The sequence below is a fragment of the Bombyx mandarina genome, chromosome 18 (genome assembly GCF_030267445.1).
Source record: "Bombyx mandarina strain Sakado chromosome 18, ASM3026744v2".
In the NCBI taxonomy this organism is placed as follows: Eukaryota; Metazoa; Arthropoda; class Insecta; order Lepidoptera; family Bombycidae; genus Bombyx; species Bombyx mandarina.
Window position 1 is genome coordinate 7,619,669 of NC_143224.1, and position 18,954 is coordinate 7,638,622.

General features: G+C 41.8%; 1 protein-coding gene, 1 long non-coding RNA gene and 1 pseudogene across 6 annotated transcripts in view; all 3 read right to left on the reverse strand.

The window, feature by feature from the left end:
• Positions 1 to 18,954, reverse strand: part of LOC114249107 (Histone gene-specific Epigenetic Repressor in late S phase) — a 245,520-nt gene that overhangs the window by 97,431 nt on the left and 129,135 nt on the right. The gene's annotated exons all lie outside the window — the stretch shown is intronic.
• Positions 1 to 18,954, reverse strand: part of LOC149500994 (uncharacterized) — a 53,788-nt gene that overhangs the window by 7,882 nt on the left and 26,952 nt on the right. The gene's annotated exons all lie outside the window — the stretch shown is intronic.
• Positions 14,015 to 17,489, reverse strand: LOC149500995 (uncharacterized; annotated as a pseudogene).

An 18,954-nucleotide genomic window follows, 5' to 3' on the forward strand; every position in this document is an offset into this window, starting at 1 on the left:
GCGGTTTTATTTGAGCAAGTGTTTTTAAATAATAATAATACTCGAAGCTTAAGATGTCTAATATTTCGGGTTTCGTATAATGAAATTTAGTTGCAATTGGGTCGTATAAAATTTTAATACTTCAGAAAATGTTTCAGTTTAAATATTAAATATGATTTCAACTTCTTAGGCGCTTTAAAAATCTTCATGATCACTAACCACCAGGAGAGCCATGTGCGTCTACCTATGAAAGCAATGAAAAATAAGAAACTGAATTTTTTTAGAACAGTTTGCGGAGCTTCTGTTCACTGTAAGTATTAATGTGAAACAATAGACGATCGTGTGGAATGAGATCTAAAGTAAGAGATAGGACTGTTCAACTACAGTCTATTGATTTGGCTCAAATTTCACGGCTATTATACTATGAGAACTTTAATTGGTGTGGAACGGGATAAGTACTCATACGTTCATTTATCTGAAGATCTTTACGCCCGATTTGCACATGTGATGTCGATTTTATATTTATATGTGAAGTGTGCTTGAGTAAATACCTAGTTCGAACGCAATGTTTTAGTGCACATTTAATAGCGATGTTTATATACTTATATTTTATAGACACAAGAACGCGAATGACCTCATCCGCCTTGCTCGATTTGATTTAAATAATGACTTATCACCATTCTAATAAAAAAGTATGTTTTGTTACTGAGCAAGGTCACCGTTCTCGTTGAATTAGCCGCATGCGATGAAAAGTTCGACGTGAAAACTGGCTCATAGGCACAAACCACTGAGTTTCTGAGGCATAAATCACGGAGAAAAATAAACGTGTCGTAGCGCTGAATACTGTAAAGGGTTGCCAGCCGAGTTTCTCGTTGGATCTTCTCAGTCGGTCGTGATTCCGATTCGGTGGTAGATTCAGCGAAGCACTGCTCTTGCTAGGGCTAGTGTTAGCAAGGCCTCTCAGGTTGAGCCCCGTGAGCTCACCTACTAGCCTGCACTAGCCTAAGGGGCTATCAAAGATTGGGTAGGAAAAAAAGTGAGCAACCGTCGTCATAACAGTAATAAGGTGGGAATTTTTGCAGTAACATAGGCGTCAACTTGAATAAGACCAACCCTTCTGTAATAAGAAGTCTGAATAATGCATTAGGATGTTTTTTTATTGCAATGCTCATTGTTAGTGTTCAGTGCTACAGTAGAAATGTTAGTGCGATCATTAATGATCGGTGATGGCATGATTGTGGTATCTACCTTACGCACCTAACGCACTTAAAACACTTAAACACTTAACAAAAACTCTCAATTCGCTTGTTCCGCTTCGCTTCAGGTGATCCGTTCGCTATTTCGCTTCGAGTAGTTCCGATTACTGACTTTTTTTATTGCTCAGATGGGTGGACGAGCTCACAGCCCACCTGGTGTTAAATGGTTACTGGAGCCCATAGACATCCACAACGTAAATGCGCCACCCACCTTGAGATATAAGTTCTAAGGTCTCAAGTATAGTTACCCACGTAGATGTCTATGGGCTCCATTAGCCGCTTAACATCAGGTTCGTCCATCTAAGCAATAAAAAAAAAAGAACACTAATTAGATATAGTATAAAATAGTTTGTTCGTAGTTCTCAATATGCATATTCGTGCAAAAGCTTGTCAATCACATCTAGAAGTATCATGAAATGACGCTCGCTAAACTGTGAATCATTTAAAATACCGATTACATTATCATTTGATGTTGTTTTTTTAAAGTAAACACAAAGGTTCGAATAGTCGGGACTGCATGTGGAGAGGATGTAACGACATTTGCCTTTTATGTTAAATTTCGAACGCGAACGCGGTGACTGTGTTGCAAGAGTTTGAATTTAGAACAAAATGTATATATATATTTAATTTCGGTTCATAGATTTTTAAATTAGTCACATTTTAATCTTTTTCATCCACTAGTTTGTATGTCTCTATTCGTTAACAGATCATAATCAGCCCAATCTATATGTTAGTTGCGGATTTATTAATACATATTGCCAATACCTTATACTAGCCCGTGTATATAATGTTGCAAGACCTAATTAGGAAAAACACAAATCTTAGTATTAGAGCTGTGATGTATTTAACAGAAGATCGAAAAAGAACTAGAGAAAGAACACATTGATAGCAAACAAAAAAAAATCTGCATGAGTGATGCAGAAAAAAGTTTTTATTTGTTTACCACACACGACTACGATTGTAGAACACTTTAGTTTGTTAATGTTGCTATTTAAAATATACTTGGATGTCATGCGTAAAATCATTCACTCGCGGGAGTCACATGCGAGCAAATACATAATGTAATATAATTTTATACAGTCAGGGCTAGAATTTGTGAAACCCGATAAGATAAGGCGGTCGGTTGTTAACAAATTAACGTTGCTAAAGCGATAGCAGAATCGAAGAACAACAATATGTTAATCACCAAAGCATTAATTAATTTGAATTAAATATTTACACTAGATTAAAAAAATCGATTAATTATTGAGTTGATTGATTTTTAATGCTTTTGTCTGTTTGTTCGCACGAAACGAATATATTTACTTAAAATGATTCCTGACATGTTCCCATGTAATATAATGAGTTGTAAACTAATTTGCTTATATTGTAAATATGTAGGTACATCCGCTAAACAACCAGACAGCAATTTTGAATCTACGTAAAACATTAATTCTTCATTTGAAAAGCAAGACAAAACTCGATGGAGATCAAGGTCGTTGAACTTCTAAACTTCAAACACAAAGCGTGCATGAGCATTACTTTTTAAAATACACCTCTAAAATTGCTGAAATGTAAAAGGCGAAACGTTAGTGGGCGGCGCGGCGGATGGCTGGCGCGTGCCTTATCTGTGGTAACTACAGTACCTACCTATTGTACAGATTATTTACTGTAGTAAAAAGCAATCTTTACAATTTGGCAATTAGTTTTTTTTAAGAAGCTAAGAGTTGTAATAAAAGACTTTAGATTACTAGAGTTCTTAGGCAATAACTTTTCAATCCGTGGGCAAGGTGTGCAGCACCGGCAGGTTTTAAGGTAGCCGATCCTATGGGTTATCTAGTATTAAGTAGGGGACTGGTGGTAGGACCTCTTGTGAGTCCGCACGGGTAGGTACCACCGCCCTGCTTATTTCTGCTGTGAAGCAGTAATGCGTTTCGGTTTGAAGAGTGGGGCAGCCGTTGTAACTATACTGAGATCTTAGAACTTAATTCTCAACGTGAGTGGCGGCATTTACGTTGTAGATGTCTAAAAATACACGAAGACGAACTCTCAGTGCTTCGCGTTTCCGATCCGGTGGTAGATTCTGCGAAGGACTGCTCTTGCTAGGGCCAGAGTTAGCAATACCTCCGGTTTGAGTCCCGAGAGCTCACCTACGCTAGGGTAACGCTGATATAGCCACTCAAGGCTATCAGCATAGGTAGCAAAAAAAAGAAGACGTAGTGTCCATTGTATTGATTGCATCATGGCTGTCCCGTCCTACTCCAAACTGGAACTGGAGCTTATAATGCATTCCACCACCAGAAAAATAAATAAAAATAAATAAATTGATGCGTTGTGGTTTGAGATATCGGAAAGTTCTTATACAATTTAATTGAGACTCCAGCCTCATGTCTCAAAGTGGGTGGCGGCATTTACGTTGCGATGTCTATAGACTCCGGTAACCACTTAACAACTTTTTTTTTATTTTTTGGTCAGGAGAAAATCGCCGGACTCCCACCGTCCACTGGGGATGGCGGGCGGGGTATGTCGGAGTCGAACCGACTAAAATCTGTCGCTCAACAACCCACATCCGAGCCTCTCATGAGACAGAACTCATGAAAAGGCAAAGAAGGGAGAGTGAAGCGTTTAGTGCGGAGCACATCTCTCCCATCACCCTCCCCCTCGGGACGACGGACCGGCGGTCGTCGGCGCCACGATCACCAGCCCTCTCGGTCGGCAGGCTGTCTGAAGCCCGCCTAGATGGTGCCGGTTAGAGTTAGTTATCCTACGGAATACCCCACTGGGTCAAAACCAGAGTGGGTCGAGGATAGCCGGCCTTCCATTACCCGGATGCTCTTGCGTAAAACGCGTGCAGAGCAGCTAGCACGTCGTCTTCTTAGGCCCCCTTCGCCGGGCCCCAGACTGACATATGAAGGGGACCCGAAACACTTAGAGGGCCAAGGCTTGGGCGAGATCCGCCTCCCTGGCCCGCACTCGACGGCAACAAATTACACTAGGTCATCCGGCCCTAAATTAGTATTCCCTGTGTTATAGATACAAGAGACTGACATATGTTCATACTTATAATCATCATCGTCATCATCATAGTCGGTTTCTCTTGGCAGAGTAGTCGTGGTCACGTATTTAAGCGCGTTTTTAATTTATATAATTACGGTACCACGGTTTCATTTTTAATATAAAAAAAATTCCACAAAGCACAAGTTATTCGCATATTACAGAAATTCGTATTTCAACTTGAATCCCGAGTGCAGTTTCATCGAGAGCGCTAATAATGCCTTTCCGATAGCTTGTGAATAACAGATAAGGTGGAAACGGTATACTTGAACGAGTTCCTTTAACAAAAGATCGCTTGAAATCGGAAACTGAGTAGTTGTTTTAAAGTTTCAAAACGCTACTTAAGTATAGAGTGAATGAAAGTGGTGCTTCGATAAACAAGCATACTTTTATTCGTACCGCGGAGAATTTTAACAATATTTACGATACGTCGGCCAAATACTCTCTGGGTTTGCGGAGGGACTTCGGTTCCCTCTGTATTTTATACCGTATGTTCCATGGGGAGTGCTCTGAGGAATTGTTCGAGATGATACCAGCATCTCGTTTTTACCATCGCACCGCCCGCCACCGGAGTAGAGTTCATCCATACTACCTGGAGCCACTGCGGTCATCCACAGTGCGTTTCCAGAGATCTTTTTTGCCACGTACCATCCGGCTATGGAATGAGCTCCCCTCCACGGTGTTTCCCGAGCGCTATGACATGTCCTTCTTCAAACGAGGCTTGTGGAGAGTATTAAGCGGTAGGCAGCGGCTTGGCTCTGCCCCTGGCATTGCTGAAGTCCATGGGCGACGGTAACCACTCACCATCCGGTGGGCCGTATGCCCGTCTGCCTACAACGGCAATAAAAAATAAAAAAATACTGCTTAACTAAAACTAGTTTTATGGTTTAATTTTTTATCCATCTCTATACCTTTGTACCAATGGAGATTTCATCGACATCCGGTGACCACGAAAACTGTATATCGAGGGGTGAAAGGCTGGCTATCTTATACCTTTAAGCGAGCAATTCTTGTATATTAATATATATGTATATAATCTGAATCTCGGAAACGGCTCCAACGATTTTCCTAAAATTTAGTATACAGGGGATTTTGGGGGCTATAAATCGATCTAGCTACAATTTATTTTTAGAAAATGTTGTTTTATTCGTGTTTTCAATAATCAACTCTTCCCGACATCTATTGGCGAATAATAATACTATTTTTCTTAATTGAGGGCAACTAACCGCTTTAAAGACACAACAAGATGGCGTTATCAAAAAAAAAAACCGAGCGAACTCGGTCATCATCTAGTTTAGTTTAAACGACATTTTTAAAACAATACAAGAGAGCCTTTTTAAGTTTAAAATTTGGAAAAAATACAATGAAAACAAAACTTTTTTAGCTACTTGAATAGTATAAATGAAGTTCGATTAAATACATGTAAATGTTGATGCTAATATCAAATAAAAAGGACCTTTAATTACAAAGCTAAAATATATATCATCTTAAGCCACATGTCGCATAAACCACCTTTCACCCCTCGATATAGTTGGATATACAAAATAATAAACGTGAGATTCAAGCGTAAAAGTAATATTAATTATGTTTACGAATCACGAAGAAAACTGAAGGAACCACATTAACTAGTGGTCCCGCAGTAGTCGAAATTCGACTATAATTAATTAAAATCATAAGTTTGAACATTATTATGGTTCTATTGTCAAAGAATATTTATTATACTTCTATAATCACAGATTTCATCAAGACTACACTTAAACAAATATTAACAAAGACAAACAATATTTAATCTATTCTCAATTTAACCATACTCTTTATGCAATAAGAAAAGTTTGACAATAAACAAATAGTATGCATGCGTGTGTGTGTCAAATACATGGTAGTGTGTGTAATGTTTTTTTTTCTTGATTAAATGTATCTTGTATGCATTATTTAAAAAAATATTTGCATTCTGCACCCCTTCTCTATATTCTCTAAAAGTGTGAGAAATTTCATACTCCTCCGTTCGCGCAATTTTCGTAAAAATGGGTACAAAGTTTTGCTTCACGTATTAATATATAGATATTGACAGATGCGCTTAGAGTAGTGATTATACTTTACGAGTAGTTGTACGGAGCCTGCGTTATTATTCTGTGAAGCCGTCGTGCATTCCAGTTAGAAGAGTAACAGTCATTAAGGTTCACCTATCAAAGGGTAGGGTATTGTGTTTATGAATTTGGGTACTTTGGTTGGATGTGAGTTCGGATCGATTCGTACCGGCATCCTCTCATTTCTACAACGAAGCAATGGTTACGGTTTGACGAGCTGAAACTTACAGCTTCCACAACTCAAGGCTAAGATTTTTTATTGTACTGAAGAGAGCTCTGACCCGGATTCGAAAACGGATTTCAATAGATTACGAGACGATCATATAGCCTTTGGGCCAATGTTGAATTGGAGCTTATGTCATATGGTGACAGGCGATATTATGCTCTGGTACCTATGAGCTCTAGTAAAAGCAATTCGGGCCCAAAGACCTAGCTAACGCAAAGTGGTGTTAGTTTATGGCAATCCTACAAAATTGTGTATTGTGAAATTATATCTACAAGTGTTAGCGTTCGTAGAATGTAGTAGTAACGCCTAGACAAGGGTGTAGATGAACAAAATGCCCTTTTGCGGAACGGAACTAGGTAATTCAACGTTCAAGGTTAAAAAGTAAATAATAAATTGAAATATTTTTGTAGCTCTTCTTTATACGGCGCGTGCCTGAAAATATCTCGTTTCTCATAAATTGAAAAGAATTTTCTTTGAAGATTTTTTTTTATTCCTAAATCACAATCGTTTGTTTTAAAATTTTTCACTCACAGGTTTTAACTGAGAAAATATTGCGATTGGATTTTTTTACAGAACACACATACAGTAGGCGCGCGAGTTCATGTCCATCCTAAGGAATGCGTTAGTGCTGTGACCTAGTTAATTATGGTAATGTCGATAATAACTACTGATTTAGTCAACAGCTGCCAATTCGGTTTAATGTAATTTTGCAAATTATGAAATAAAATAAATAGGTATATAAATAAATATTTACTAACAATCACGCCACGTTAACTGGTCCCGTGATAAGTTCGTAAAGAACTTGTGTTACAAGTACCAGATAACGGAAATAAATGTAAGATTTTTATTATACATATATTTAATATACATCCATAACCCGAGAAAAGACATTTATATTTATCATACAAATATCTTCCCTTGGCGGGATTCGAACCCGCGACCGCCGTATGTAGTGACCATGTCACTTACCACTACACCAGACGGCCGTTAGGTATAGGTATAGGTATATTATAGGTAGGAAGAGACAAACGACAAACTAAAGATAGTTCCTACTCATATGGGATCAGGACATCCAACCATCAAACGGTCATAAATGAATCGGTATTTCGAGATACGAATTCACAAACGCAGATCGTAGTTAAACAGTATATGCAATTTACCGATTCGCGTACACATGTAAATTACAACAATCAGTAACTAGCATTGTACTGTTGTGTTTGTGTTCAAATGACGGCGTACAATGGGCAAAATTATGCTAACAAGCGCTGTACTAAATGTAGAGAAAGAGAAAACTTTAATATTTTGCAATTAACACATTAAAGAATTGATGATACATTACTAAGGAAAAATATAACTGTTTAAAGTAAACATTTTTCTATTTTTTGATTTAGTAAATTAAGTTATTCTTGTTGCTGTTTGGCCGTGAATAAACAGAAGTGCTTATTCACCTGGCGTTTAGTGACTGCCGTGGTTGATTCTCACAACAAAGTGAGTGTCGCCACCTGCCTTGAGGCGTTTCAAGCCAATTGCTTTGATGTACATTGAACAATATAAACATTATGATTGATAATTTGCTGAAATTTATTAACTTCTAACTATTAAAGATTTTTGAGTAAAGGAAATAGTCACGAGCTTTATTACTTCCGTTGTACTACGTTCCATTCATTAAAAATTCTCTAGCTGTCGGTATCAATTTGGTTTTGTGCCATCAACAATAACAGTTCGCCCACAAAGTGTCCAACGTGCATCTTAAACAAGTTATTGCAAGAAAATTTAATTGCTGTTTATTTGGTGAAATCTAAATGCATTACTTTAAATAAATTACTTTCCTAATTACTTTTACGATTTAATCTCGCGTATTTAATGTCATTAAATAATAATTATTATAATTCTGAGATTTCGTCCACAAAAACTGTGAAGCATAGAAACCTTCGAAATTATAAAAAGACAATAAAAAAAAACTTATTTTTCTACATATTTGCTGATAGCCTAAGGGGCGATTCCAGCTATACCAAATTCAAATTCAAATTCAAAATCATTTATTTCAACTTGGATGTCATCAAAAACACACTTGTTGAATGTCAAAATGTAAAAGAAAATGTTAACTCTACCTGGGTGGGTAGGCGAGCTCACGGGCTCAACTTGAGAGAATTTGCTAATAATAGCCTTAGCCAGAGCAGAGCTTCGCAGTATCTACCACTGGATCGGAATCGCAACCCACTGAGGAGATCCTACGAGAAACTCAGTGGGTTACAAAACCCCGAGATTAAACCGTAATAGTACTTAGGGTTAATTATGTCTACGACTCGCGAAAACCGAAGAAAATACAATTTTACTAATAATATATTAAAATTACTAATACTATACAAATATATGTATTTATGTGGCTTTTTTTAAATACCGCCTCCCACCTTAAGATAATATGTGTTCTAAGATCACAGTATAGTTAAGCGGCTGCCCCACCCTTCAAACCGAAACGCATTACTGCTTCACTGCACTGCAGAAATAGGCGGGCTGGTGGTACCTACCCGTGCGGACCCACAAGAGGTCCTACCACCAGTAATTACGCAAAATATAATTTTGCGGGTTTCATTTTTATTGCACGATGTTATCCTTCACCATAGAAGAAAAATTGGTACCCTCCTGCGGGATTCGAACACCGGTCCATAGCTAGATACGAATGCACCGGACGTCTCATCCTTTAGGCCACGACGACTTCAAACCAGTAACCGGTTACTTGTTTCTCTATGTTGTCGATTTGAAAACCTAACTAAAGTTTTTGTTTTTTATTACGACACATAACTATAACCAAAAGTACCATCCATTTCGTTGGTACAAGGTTAACGCACAAGCGAATGGACACAAGGGAAAGTTTTTGTGGACCAGCGTGGCGCTTGGAGTTTCACTATTATTGCGAACGATACTAGTACCTGTGTCCGACAGTGAAGCAAGGCTACAAGCCAGACTTGCCGATTTGAAAGTTCTTATTGAAAACCTGCATAGGGTATGAAGTTCTTCATTTTGATACCAAAATTAAGAGTTGCAATTTTTCTTCCATGACGTTGAAGGAAGTTAAATAGCATCTGTGTTTTATTTCGATATATTCATAAGGATGGGTAAAATTGAATGGAACATACGACTTGGATGGTGAATGAGCTGGACTCGATAGGGTAGAGCAGCTGTTCCTCATGGCACATATAATAGTAAAACTGTGTTTTTCAAAGTAACGGCCTATGTAAAGTGACACTATGAGAATATAGATCCAAGTTCTGAATTACGGTTAATAATTTGTCGCCTCTATTTTTAAAAGACTATTTTCAGAAGTCTTCAGTATCAAACGCTACTGAAGAGAAAAGAAAACGCGTAACAAAAAAAAACTAAGACAATTTCAGAAGTTTTTTTCTTAAGTAAAGAAGCTCTTTACTTTTGCGAACAAATTCTCCGATACTAATTACAACGTTCAACCTTTTTTTACGAAAGCTATTGTTGGTGTTCAAAAAAAAAACACCAAACATCTTCGCTGTTTTTAATTATACAGTGAAAGCAGAATTAAAATCCGCCCGCCCGTACCGAATGAAGGTTCAAACTGTTATACCTTCTTGCTAATGTTTGTTCTTTGTTTCCTTTCTTTTTCCAACGAACTGTGGTTAAACACAACGATTAAACACAACTAAACTCACGATTGGATGAAAACTGACGTTTCCTTTCTCGAATTGAACTTTATTTCATTGCTTCTCGCAGAAGTTGAAAAGGTAAAAGACTGAGATTTTAGATTCTTATTTTGTTGTATATTAGGATAGTTTTGAAACGGCCGTTTCTAAAAAAAATAAACATTAAAAACCGATTTTTATTACAATTGGAATTCAGTTCTATCAATGCCATTTTCTGTTAAGCTTTCCTACCAATGTTAAATGAATACGTGATATGATCCTATTTTGTTACTGTTACGATTTTTTATTTCCATACAAAAATGTTTTCCGTCCTGTTTATCGCACCGATGTTTGTCAGGATTTTTACTTTATTGGATCCGGTGATCAATATTTCATATTTTGATATCAAACAAATTCGTTACAATAACATCTAAGAATAAATAAATTCTATTTCATCTCTTCAATCCTTGGTTAAGCCACCGCATTTCTCACATATAAAATACTTGTGGGGTTTGATGATAGAAATTAGTCTGATGGTTAAGCTCAGTAAGTTTATTACAGGGGAATGATGGACAAATAGGCGATTTAGCAGAAGTCACATTTGCTCAATACTCTTTTTTTCAATCGTAATTCAATCTTTTGAACCTTAAGTGGAGATAACTCGGCAGCTGCCTATTCGCAAAGCACCAATTCCAAATACCGTCTTGGGGGATATAGGAAGCAATCAGGGAATAATTTATGTCTCAATTAGTAACCCCTCGCGCGAGAAAAAAATTTACCAAAATCGGTCCTTTACTAAGCCGATAATTGCTTATTTACGAGACCTCACGACCCCCCGAGATCACCGAGACGTGATTGAGTCGGAGGTGTCCCGATTGGCATTTTATGAGCAATGTTAATTAAAAATATGAACTTTGAATACTATGTTTCTTTGCGATAACTTGATTTTATTTTTAATGTAATTAATTTAATTTTTCAAAAGAATCGTTTTACAATTCAATTTATAACTTTAATGACATTACGTAGAGCGATAAAGTTGTTATTAAAATTTGTTTACTTGAAAGATCATAAATCAGACGTTTTGAATAACACACTCTGTCACATTGTTTGGTTATTCTTTGAATAATAACAGAAATATCAATCATCGGTTTCAATACGATTTTGTAATAACTTCTATACATGGTGGAGACGACGGTATCGGTATTCCATTATACCAGGTATACCACACAAAAAAATGTTTAAAAATATTCTGCTCTTTAGTTTCGACACAATACCACTTTTGGTTTTATGAGTCCACGCATGTATGTTTCTTACACCAGCTCAGTGACTTTTTTCTACAAAAATATAACAAAATATTTAAGTTCAGTACAATGTGCTTATAAATTCATTATTTTTACAATCAACGTAAAATTTTAGATTTGGATTTACCTAAAAGGACTACCAAAAGAATGTCCTCATTTAAAGAGATACCAGTATGGACATGATAAAAATAGGAGTAATAATGAAATACGAGTCTTCGGTAGTTGTAGCAATACGGCTCAAAAAACGGCTCATTATTGGTCTTAAAGCTTCCGACATGGAAATATTAATCTAAAATATGAGCCGTGGTCGTCCGAATACTTAAGTCAACAACGCGAATTGAAAGTGATTGTGGAAGCTGACGATATTCAAGCAACCGCTGAGCTAACAGCGGTTTTCAACCTTAGTATCAAATAAAATTAGTCCATTTCCGCCAAGTTGCCAAGGTAAAAAAAAACTGTATAAGTGAGTGTCGCACGAACTGAACGAGCACAGAAACGAAGCGATTTTGAACCACAATGCCACTTGCGATGAAAAATCAATTATTTTTATTATTGTAAGTCGTTATCATGTTGGTTAAACCCTAGTTTAGCATCTAGGTAATGCCCCAAATCAAAACTTATCCCTAAAAAATCATGGTCACAGCTTCTTATCAAATAGTACCAGCTTTACTACGGATGTAAGGAACTGGACTAGGGATAATCGATATTAGTAAAACATCGATGTTGATCGGATGTTAAAACATCGATGTTTTCCAGCTAAACACCTTAACTCTCAGACACAGCCCACTGAGTTTCTCGCCGGATCTTCTCAGTGGGTCGCGTTTCCGATCCGGTGGTAGATTTTGCGAAGCACGGCTCTTGCTAGGGTTCGTGTTAGCAACGTCATCAGGTTTGAGCCCCGTGAGCTCACCTACAAACGTTAGGGTTACGCTGAAATAGCCCCTAAGGCTATCAGCTTAGGTAGGAAAAAAAAAAGCTAAACATCAATGTTGAACAAACATCGATCGAATATCGATCATCCCTAAACTGGACACAATGATATAGAAGCTCGCGAACTCCGGCCAGCTTTGGTTAATCTCTTGTCTCTGCTGCTCCTACATGACAACTTTCGACCTCCTACGGCTTAACAGGCCGTCTTAAGGCTACAAGAGGTAAGGTTGGAGGCTTTGCGTCATCCACTGTACTCACCAGGCCTTGCGTCGACAGACTTCTATTTTGTCTAAGCTTTTAGCTAAATGGTTTTCAGAATACCATCCATTAACCAATGTGGGCTGTGGCAATGGCTGTGGGCTTAACCTACCCATAGAACAGAAATAAAAACCATTTTGCTAGACCAGGCATTCTTAAAAATAAGTCATTATCCGTCATTCTTTTCATCCGTCATCATTATTTCACGTCATTATCCTATCTTAGTCTTGGTAAGTATTGACCTAAGTATTGAGTAGCTAAAGCTGTCAACTAGTTATAATACTGCTATAAAATCAAGTTTTTTTTTTTTTTTATTTTTTTTTTTTTTTTATTGCTTAGTTGGGTGGACGAGCTCACAGCCCACCTGGTGTTAAGTGGTTACTGGAGCCCATAGACATCTACAACGTAAATGCGCCACCCACCTTGAGATATAAGTTCTAAGGTCTCAGTATAGTTAAAACGGCTTACTCCACCCTTCGAACCGAAACGCATTACTGCTTCACGGCGGAAATAGGCGGGGTGGTGGTACCTACCCGTGCGGACTCCCAAGAGGTCCTACCACCAGTGATTACGCAAATTATAATTCTGCGGGTTTGATTTTTATTACACGATGTTATTCCTTCACCGTGGAAGTCAATCGTGAACATTTGTTGAGTACGTATTTCATTAGAAAAATTGGTACCCGCCTGCGGGATTCGAACACCGGTGCATCGCTACACACGAATGCACCGGATGTCTTATCCTTTAGGCCACGACGACTTCTTCGTTCTTACCAAAGTAAAATATGTCGGTTATTAAGAGCATCGACTAAACATATAAAGTTACGTAAGCTTCTGTATTTCGGCATGAGTCCAGGAAACTTCAACATCAATCTGCAAGTTAGCCTCCTGAACTTGGCGAGTGATTTACCAAACTTGTGCACGAAATCCATGGCCATGTGCTTTGACCGACTTTGTGGTGAAAAAATACTTTTTTTTCTAATTAATGCAAGCAATAAAAGATATTTATTTACGTACTAGCTGACCCGGCAGACTTCGTAGTGCCTCAATCGATAAATAAAAGACCTAAACTTTTGTATAAAATAAACTTAAAACAAACACAAGGAATCCGTCCGATGGGGGGGGACATCAAAGGGAAAACAAAATTGTAATTTTTATTTAATTCCGAGCTTTTTCATCTTTATCTACCTTTTAAACCTTCTCTGGACTTCCACAAATAATTCAAGTCCAAAATTAGCCAAATCGGTCCAGCTGTTCTCGAGCTTTAGCGAGAATAACGAACAGCAATATATATATATACTTATAGATATAGATAAAATATATAGATATAGATAAAAGTCAAAACATAATAAATATGTCACCGAATCATGAAAATAAACTGTAGTTTCAGATATACGAAACATTTAGAAGTTATCAAACCATTCGACTGACATTAACATCGCGTTAGATCTAATATTAAAGTCTTGAACAGCGGGAACATCCATATGTACAGGAAAAGGCATTTATTACGTTTATTTCAATTTGTTTAACTTGTACAACTTCTAAAGCCGCAATTAACGGCGAGATAACAGATTATACACGTTTACTTCACGCGCATTTCAGCGAAGTTTTAATTTATTTTCAGGCTGTTTACGCGGGAATAGAATATCGTGAAGATTATTGAACTCATATGTGTATCGTTACTGTGTGTGAACGTATAGATCTCGAACAAATATATTTGCAGGTAGATAGATCGATGCTAATCGGCAGTGATTTTTTCTGATGTTTGAATTTGAATCATAACAAACGTTTGTCTTGTAAACATTAGGTATTTCAACTGTTATACGTACCTTTATATTTACTAGTATTTACCTAATGATTAACATGCCAGAATCCCTGATACCTACAGATTAAGGTTTAATTGAACGTATAATATTTTCTCTCTTGTTTCATTATTGACATTTTGAAAAAAAAACTTCAATCGTATTTTTTGATCACGAGGAAATCGCTTGACTTCCGTTCAGGTATTAAGGGCCGCAGGAAGAATACGTCTGAATAGAACTGACTAAAATTCTTTGTCGGTTAACAGTCCACATTCGAGTCTTGCATAGGACAGAATTCAACCGAGGCAGGCCGGTCAAATGAGGTGGGTTTAGCGCGAAGCGCATCTCTTTCCTCCACATATGGAACGCCGAAGCCGATCTACCACCGAGCCTCTCAGTCGGCGGACTATCAGCCCACCAGTGGCGCCGTTAATTTATACAATACCACGCCGGTGGATAAGAAGCAGGGTAATCTATGGGGTCGTCGCGTCCCCTTGCGGGGGCACGGAGCGGGCCTTAGGGGAAACCCCTCTGCCCGGGCTATATCTCCCTGCCTGCTCCCTGCTGATACAAAAGAAGATGTTTCACTCACAAAAGTCGTGCATCATCTCTACAACTCATCGTTGTCAAGTCGCAGCCAGGACCCTCGACGCTTAAAATACACCTAATTCCCATTTAATTTTATTGAAACGATATGCCTGCCGCCGGTCATACGTAGAAGGTAATACGAAAAATACTTTTTGTGAAGAGTCAAGAAACGATCTTATATCCAATTCAATGCGTGTTTATTATTCCTTTGCCGAATATATACTTACGAAAATAAAACAGAACGACGTAATTCAGTATTTCATTCATGATCAACTAAAAGGTTTAACAGAGATTTCTCATCGGTTCGACTCGTGACAGATTTCCATAACTATTTAAATGGTTACCATTATGAGTGTAAATGCCGCTTTGACGTTTAAATGTTTTAATTAACATCGATTTAAACGTGGCTTTTGATATAAATTGTCGAATCCATTTCGATTTTAGATATAATAATAGGAAGGAACAGTTATTTTGTTTTTAAACGGCTTCTCGGTTTTATGAACGATTGATAGTTTAAATAATTCATGTAATTGAAGCTGATGAGAATGAGGTTCCACTTGTTTTGTTACTAATTGTTCACAGTATTTGCTTTTTTGGAATGAAGTTCCTTATGGGACGATGCGGACCCTAACCCGGAAAAAACGTCCGTAACGTAAGATTTTTATTAGTAATGCACACAGTGTACGACTTTATTTTGTAATAACGTACAAAAAATAACAATTTTTTTATCATTCATTAACCACGATCTCAGAGCGTTCGTTTGCGCAATACACTAACTCTTAAGAAAACAACCGCGAATGAAGTGTACCACAATAAGTTCGCACGTTACCGAGTTGCCGTGGGTTGTTGCGAAACCTCCAGTTTTATTTTCTTTATACCTCGAATAGAACTTAAAATTAATATTTTTATAATAAGGAACTTCGTTCCTATCCGGTGTCCCACGACACCACACACTCCCTTCCGGTCGCTGGTTGCCATGTCCCCGGCTGCCTCTTGGCGGCTACAGGGGAAGGCCCCCCAAAGGGGGGTACCGGTTTACCGGCGTGGCTTCGAAGAAGCACACCGCAATCCCTACCGAGTAGGGGACGGGGGCTGCTGCCTAGCAGGAGCCGTGAGGATGCGAACCTCTATAAAAAATGCCCCAATCCCAAGTTTTTGACACCTGACGATGGGATGAATGGCTGGAGGGAGTCTAGTCCCAAGGGTTGTCCCATACCGTAATCCCCACTTGGTGGGGGGCGGGGGCCGCTGCCTAGTAGGGGCCGCGAGGATGCAAACCTCTATAAAAAATGCCCTAATCCTAAGCCTGTGACGTGCCCGGTGATGGGATGAGTGGCTGGAGGGTGTCCAGTCATGAGGGCCGTTCCAGGGGACCGACCCCTGGTTAAATAATAAAGGAATAAATAAATGATGGCAGACTTAAGGAAAAAATTACCCCAGGAGGGTACCACTCTAGGTGGAGAATCCCTCCGTGCTTCCACCTCGGTGGGAGCATGCTGCCCCACGTATTCTGGGGGGGGCAAAGCATGCCACGATGAAGGGGGCTGTGCGACGGGCAGCGGAAAACCCGTCGAACCGAGGTGTGCCAGCGCTGGCTCGACGCGCTCTGCGCTCGTCAGCGACTGTGAGGCGGCTGGCCCGAAAGGGAAAGTTAGGCGGAAGAGAAAGTCGAGGGGAGTTTCTTCCCGCGAAGGGGAGGGGCAAACGTCGTCCTCTGACACGGATGCCCCACCGGAGAAAGTGGTGGTAGTCTCCGATTCGGCCTCTGCCGCGGAGGAGATGCCGCCCCCTAAAGGGAGACCCGCTCGGGGGAAGGGCGCACCGTCACCGGCGCCGTCATCGGCGTCGATGTCTGTCGCCTCGCTGGACGGGCGGACGACAGAAGAGGAGGAGGGCGGTCTTCGGGACCCTGCCTTGGTCATAGGCAGGGCCATGAAGACCGTCAAGTCGTATGCGGCGACCAGTGCCAAAACCAAAGCTGCTGGCCGCAGGCTGCGGGAAGTCGTCTCGCGAGTCTCGAAGGTTCTGCCTTCGGTTGCTTCCGCCAATGACCAGGTGGTGCAGCTGATGGCGGAGAATTCGAAGCTCCGAGCACAGCTACAGGCGCAGCAGCGGCCCGATGGCAAGGTTGCTGCTGCCAAGCGGGTAGCCGCGACGAGGTCGTCGCCCGCGTTGCCACGTGCCGCTGGGTCGCGGACTCCTCCGCCATCTGTGCCGGCGGTGTCGCCGCTGGTCTCCGGGGTCCCTCGGGGTCCCTGTCCCTCAGCGGCGGCTGGCGACCCGTGGCCCGTGCTGCCACCATCGCGCGCGGTACAGCGGCGTTCGCGTCTCCCGTCGCCGCGGTCTAGGGAGGCGACGGCCGTCGAGCGGCAGCAGGGATCCGCGGGGCCGCGGATCTTGGGCCTGCCGGAACCGAATTGCTACAGCCTGGACGAGATTATCAACCGCACCGTCCAGGCTGTAATGGAAAGGCTGGGTGGCGGGCTGGCGGCTCTCGAGGCGAAGCGTGTTGTCTCTGGTGACGCTGAGCGGCCTGCGTCTACACCTGCCGCGGTGTTGGGTGCTGCGGTGACCCGCTCCACCCCCGTACAGGCTCCAGCCACTAGGGCGGGCCCGGGGCGAGACAGAGCCAAGCGGGGGGGTGGCGCTAATGCGAAGCGCACATCGCAGGCGCCTCAGCCCCGTCCGCTGCCTCCGCCCCCGTCTAACATGGACGAGGGGTGGAATGTGGTGGCCCGGCGGGGTGCCAAGAGGGCCGTACCGACAGCTCCGCAAGTGGACGGAGCACCGGCCACCGCGGCGTCTCAGGCTGCTCCCCAACAGGGTCGAGCGCCTGTGGCCGCCAAGAAAAAGAAGACGAAGAAGAAGTCGTCGCGCGCGCCGCGGTCGGCGGCAGTGGTCTTAACGCTGCTGCCGGCCGCCGAGGCCAAGGGCATGTCATACGGAGATGTAGTCTCCCGGGCGCGCGCGGCTATTGATCTGGACGAGATCGGGGCGGGGGAGGGCCTCCGCTGTAGGCTGACGGCCAATGGGGCCAAGCTACTAGAGTGTCCCGGTGCCGATAGTTCCGGCATCGCGGAGCGTCTGGCGGCGAAGCTCCGTACGGTTCTGCCTGAGGAGGAGGTTCGAGTGCACAGGCCGGTCAAAATGGCTGAATTGAGAGTGACCGGCCTGGACGACTGCACCACTAAGGATGAGGTGGCGGCGGCTATTGCCGCCCGGGGCAACTGCGCCCTGGAGAATATAACTGTAGGCGAGCTGCGCCTCGGTTATACCGGGGCTGGCTCTGTTTGGGTGCGTTGCCCGGTAGAGGCGGCCACCTCCTTGGCTGCTCCTCCGCCCGGGAGACCGTCGGGGGAACCGGGCAGGTTGCGCGTGGGCTGGATAGCGGCCCGCGTGCGCCTTCTCGAACCACGCGCCTGGCGGTGCCTCAGATGCTTCAGCACTGGGCACTGCCTCGCTAAATGCGTGAGTGCAGTTGACCGCAGCGGATTGTGCTTTCGCTGTGGTCAGCCTGGACACAAGGCAGCCGTGTGCTCGGCTGCGCCGCATTGCTTATTATGTGCGGCGGCCGGGCGCAAGGCTGACCACCGGGCCGGGGGCAAGGCCTGCCCTCCGGCCAGCAAGAATGCAGAACGAAATCGGCGCCGCCAAGCTAAGCGGCGTCAAAAGAAGCGGTTGGCCGGGGGAGCACCGGCCGGCACTTTGTCCCCCGCTGAGGCGTTCGCGCCCGATAGCGGGGGCAATGGAGTAGGGGAGGGAGCGATGGATGTGGTTCAGCCTTAATGGATCACACCTATCGCTTCCTGCAGGGAAACTTGAACCACTCCGCTGGGGCTCAGGAC